General features: G+C 39.3%; 2 pseudogenes across 2 annotated transcripts; both read left to right on the forward strand.

Moving 5' to 3' along the window:
- The first annotated feature begins 270 nt into the window (after positions 1 to 270).
- On the forward strand, positions 271 to 3,799 carry LOC308352475 (golgin-45-like; annotated as a pseudogene). The gene is made up of 3 exons: positions 271 to 325; positions 2,214 to 2,343; positions 3,570 to 3,799. The product of its transcript is annotated as a golgin-45-like (transcript).
- A 180-nt stretch (positions 3,800 to 3,979) lies between these two features.
- Positions 3,980 to 5,013, forward strand: LOC308352476 (golgin-45-like; annotated as a pseudogene). The gene is made up of 2 exons: positions 3,980 to 3,984; positions 4,383 to 5,013. The product of its transcript is annotated as a golgin-45-like (transcript).
- Positions 5,014 to 5,395: the final 382 nt, after the last annotated feature.

Here is a 5,395-nt window from a genome sequence, read left to right on the forward strand (position 1 = left end):
AACTGAACTGAATATGAAATTGCTTTGAAGATAGCCCCAAACTAGAATGTACATTATAAACTGGAGTTATAAATTATAAATAATTTGTATTCCAACTTAATATGTTATCACAGTTCAAATATGTCTACCTTGTTAAAAAAACGTCATCATAGGAGTGATAGTATCAAGATTTCGACATAAGTCATTCCCAAGTTTGGTCTCCCTCACAAGAAGACCAGCTAGTAATTATCCATAGATAAGACACCATTGTGAAAATCCCAGAAACCGGAGATGAGGTTAAAGGATGCCTTGGACCACAGAGACCAAACAGGACCTTGTTTGAAGGGTAAAAGGAGTGGCTACACTCTGACTGCATTTATTGCTTTCTCCATCCCCTCTATCCCACCCCAAGAACAACACTGCATTGCACCGAGATAGCCCCTCTGGATCTAGGTTTCTCCAGTGGAAAAAAAAAAGGGCTGAAGATGAACACCCATCTCCCTCAGCATTTTGAGGCACTTTCTAGGAGGTCCACTCAGGTCTCACCTCACAGGAATCACTGAGGAAATCTGCAGGGCTTGACCATGGGAGATCAGATAGAAATAGAGAGGAGGAGTGGGGCTTATAGCACCTGGCACCCAGGTCTTGGCAGATTGCAGTTCTCCTCTGAGGGACACTGGAGCAGATGTTCCAGCCAGTTGCTCTGTCCATCTGTCGAGCCAAGCTGGTGGCACTGTCTGGCCTAGACATAAGCTCATATGTATGTGGTCAACTAATATTTGACAAGGGAGCCTAGAATTCTCAATGAGAAAAGATATTCTCTTTAATAAACGGTGCTTGGAAAACTGGATATTCCCATGTAAAAGGATGAAACTGGACTTTTATCTAACACACTCAAAACAAATAACTCAAAATGGTTAAAGATTAAATGTAAAATCTCAAACCATAAAATTCCTAGAAGAAAACACAAAGAAAAGCTCCTTGATAATGGTCTTGGCAATGATTCTAAGGATATGATAGTGAAAGCATAAGAAACAAGAGCAAAAATAAATCAGTGGGAATAACTATATCAAAGTAAAATGGCTCTCTATAGTAAAAAAAAGATAATGAAATGAAAAACCAAATTTTATCCAAATAATGAAATCAACTATTCATTTCCATGTGAGATTATAAACTCTTCACAGGCAGGAACTTATTATACTTTTGAATTTTCCATAATATCTGTTAAGACATGTAAGAATATAGTAAATATTTCTTGTTTAATTAATTCTATTAATTCAGTCATCATTAAGTCTGACTTTTACAAAAGGATACTTTTTTCTTTCTTTCTTTTTTTTTTTTTTCTTTTTTTTGGAGAGAAAGAGAGAGTGCAGGGAGAGGGAGAGGGAGAGAGTATTAACCAAGCTCCAGGACCAGCACTGAGTCCAACGTGGGGATCAATCTCAGGACCCTGAGATCATGACCTGAGCCAAAATCAAGTCAGACATTCAACTGACTGAGCTACCCAGGTACCCCCATAAGGATAATATTCAACCTATCAGTGCTTTGGAGGTTTGTTTTCAGAGTAGAGAAAATTCTTTATACAATGAAGGACTTAGTGACCTTTTCCATAAATATATTTTACAGGTAGAAGAGTACTCTTTTGTACTTTGAAAAGTATTTATTTAATATCAAAATAAATGCTTTGCTCATATAAAAGCTGCAATAAAATATTAGCAATAAAATAATAAAAACATTTTTCTTTAGAAGAAAAAGAAAAGAAAAGCCATAGAATGGGAGAAAATATTTACAAGCCATGTATCTGATAAGGGATTAGTATCTGAAATATATAAAGAACTCCTACAACTCAATAGGAAAAACACAAGTAGTCTAATTAAAACATGGGCAAATAATCTGAATAGACGTTTTCCCAAAGAACACATAAAAATGTCCAGCAGATACATCAGAAGGTGTTCAACACCACTAATCATCAGGGAAATTCAGATAAAAACTCAAATGAGTTAGTGACTGTGTAGCTGGATATCAGGGAGGTCTGGGCAGATCAGCTTTGGAATGGAAAAGGAATGTGTGAAGCAGTTAACTCTGCAAAACAGAGCCCAGCAATCTGTAAAGTGCAGTCTTCTGAAATCAGAAAAGTAAGGAGCTTCAGCTATTTTCAGTAGAAATCTGGAGGTGCATTTTCATTGGTTAAAAAATGACTACTCTTGAAAGTTTAGAAACCAACCCAGTCTGAGGAGCAGGAGATGGAATAGAAACCAAGGAGCCACCTAAATCTGTTGAAGTTAAGGCTGGTGTCCAACCCATAAAACATCACATCCTTCAGAATCCATGAAAGAAAGAAGTTCCATCAGAGATCCTAGACTCCTAGGAAGATATTCACAGAAAAAACAGTGGAAGTTGAAACTGTAAGAATATTAGTTCCCCATCACCAAAGGCAAGGGAAGCAAGGGCCAGAATGAACTATTGGGACTTCATCAAGATCAAAAGCTTTTGCACAGCAAAGGAAACAGTCAACAAAACCAAAAGACAACTGACAGAATGGGAGAAGATATTTTCAAATGACATATCAGATAAAGGGCTAGTATCCAAAATCTATAAAGAGCTTAGAAAACTCAACACCCAAAGAACAAGTAATCCAATCAAGAAATGGGCAGAGGACATGAACAAACATTTCTGCAAAGAAGACATCCAAATGGCCAATAGACATGTGAGAAAGTGCTCAACATCACTCGGCATCAGGGAAATAAAAATCAAAACCACAATGAGATACCACCTCACACCAGTCAGAATGGCTAAAATTAACAAGTCAGGAAATGACAGATGTGGCGAGGATGCAGAGAGAGGGGAACCCTCCTACACTGCTGGTGGGAATGCAAGCTGGTACAGCCAGTCTGGAAAACAGTATGGAGGTTCCTCAAAAATTTGAAAATAGAGCTACCCTATGACCCAGCAATTGCACTACTGGGTATTTACCCTAAAGATACAAATGTAGTGATCCAAAGGGGCATGTGCACCCGAATGTTTATAGCAGCAATGTCCACAATAGCCAAACTACGGAAAGAACCTAGATGTCCATCAATAGATGAATGGATAAAGAAGATGTGGCATATATATATATATATATATATATATATATATGTATATATATATATATATATAGGAATACTATGCAGCCATCAAAAGAAATGAAATCTTGCCATTTGCGATGACATGGATGGAACTAGAGAGTATTATACTTAGGGAAATAAGTCAATCGGAGAAAGACAACTATCATATGATCTCCCTGAGATGAGGAAGTGGAGATGCAACATGGGGGGCTGGGGGGGTAGGAAAAGAATAAATGAAACAAGATGGGATCGGGAGGGAGACAAACCATAAGAGACTCTTAATGTCACAAAACAAACAGGGTGGCCGGGGGGAAGGGGGTAGGGAAAGGGTGGTGGAGTTATGGACATTGGGGAGGGTATGTGCTATGGTGAGTGTTGTGAAGTGTGTAAACCTGGCGATTCACAGACCTTTCCCCTGGGGCTAATAATACATTATATGTTAACAAAAAAAAAAAAAAAAAAGAAAGAAAGAAAAAAAAAAAGAATATTAGTTCCCAACACTGCTATAACCCATGATATCCCCCCCAAAATGGAAAGGTTAAGCCTCTGGGACGCATCATAGGGGAGACTTCCTTGGTCAGTCAGAGGGAGTCGTAGAGCCCAGAAAGGAACTATCTGAAGTAAAGAATATACTGGAAAGCTCAAGAACTCTTAAAGTTTACAACAGGACAAAGATCTTTCAAACCAGCTCAGTGTACAGAGTTCAATTGTGAGTTTAAATAAAGTTGCTAGTGGCTTCTGTTGGGGATGATCTTCAGTATCACTTTGTCTAGCCTGTAAGAAAAAATTGGCTTATTTTATTTTATCTTATTTTAAGATGAATTTATTTATTTATTTGATGGCGAGAGAGAGAGAGAGAGAGAGAGAGATAGAGAGAGAGAGAGAGAGCGAGCATGCAGTGAGAGCAGCTGGCAGATGGAGTGGGAGAAGCAGACTCCCAGCTGAGCAGGGAACCTGTTGTGGGACTCAATCCCAGGACCCTGGGATCACGACCTGTGCCGGAAGGCAGATGCTTAATGACTGAGCCGCCCAGGTGTTCCCAAATCGGCTTATTTTAGAAAATGAAGCCCTAGGGGCACCTGGGTGGCTAAGTGGGTTAAGCCTCTGCCTTCGGCTCTGGTCATGATATCAGGGTCCTCGGATCGAGCCCCACATCGGGCTTTCTGCTGGGTGGGGAGCCTGCTTCCCCCTCTCTCTCTGCTTGCCTGTCTGCCTGCTTGTGATCTCTCTCTCTCTCTCTGTCAAATAAATAAATAAAATCTTACAAAAAAAAAAAAAAAAGAATGAAAAGAAAAGAAAAGAAAATGAAGCCCTAGGTCAAAACACAGCTCAACTTTCTGAATAGTTAGAACTTATGTCAATATACTGTGATGTGTGGCCAAGTAAATTCCTCAGAAGAAGGATTATAGTAGATAACTTAACCAACCCAGAGCAGGTTTACAGCATCAAAACCGTGACACACAGAGTGCTATTCAAAATCTCCTGAGTGAATGGGAGTAGTTTCATCAGGAAATGACAGTCACCCGGAAGTTGTTGGAGAAGCTCTTAGTCTCCTTGTAATGGGGAAGAAAGCATGCCTGCCACCCTAGTACAAAGCCTCATACCATAGCAGGACTAACATCAACACATCCCAAGCTGGTGAAAGCAGTAAATGCCCATCTACTGGATAATGTTGGCACTAACAGTCAAAAGAAGATTCCATCAACATTTGAATTCTGCAGCACCCCAGCAGAAAAAATGGCTGAAAGGGTTCTACTCATTTTGGATCCAGTTACCTGTACAGAAATCTCACCTGATAATCCATTTTCCGAGTCCTCACCTTACTTGATACAAAGAAAAATAATGGACAATTTCATCCCTCTACAGAAAGGAAAACACAACCTTGAGTTGCCGCAGTCACTGCCAGAAAGAACTCACTGTCCTTTAATATTCAGTATGTTGGAGGCATGCTGCAGACACTTGCTTCTTACCCAAGGGCTGCTATTATTTGGGAACTGGGGTTCTTAGAATGGTAGAAGTAATATCACTTTCTATTTAAGTAATATATGTCCCCAAAGATGTTTCACTGGACAACAGATTACCCTTTCTCAATAACTATCTCAGGGTGAGAAAAGAATGAAACTGTGAGGCTATATTTAAGTAGATGATATTTCTCAGGCATTACATAATGCTTTTCCTAAAGGACTCTGAAAGAAAAAGTCTACCTTTATTTTAGACTCTAAGATATATCTTGCTCTGTATTTAATATGAGCAGATTTAATTGTAGTACTCCAGCACAGAGTGGGTCATAGGCAGGCATGCCCATTCAC

The sequence above is a fragment of the Martes martes genome (genome assembly GCF_963455335.1).
Source record: "Martes martes genome assembly, chromosome: 11".
Classification (NCBI taxonomy): domain Eukaryota; kingdom Metazoa; phylum Chordata; class Mammalia; order Carnivora; family Mustelidae; genus Martes; species Martes martes.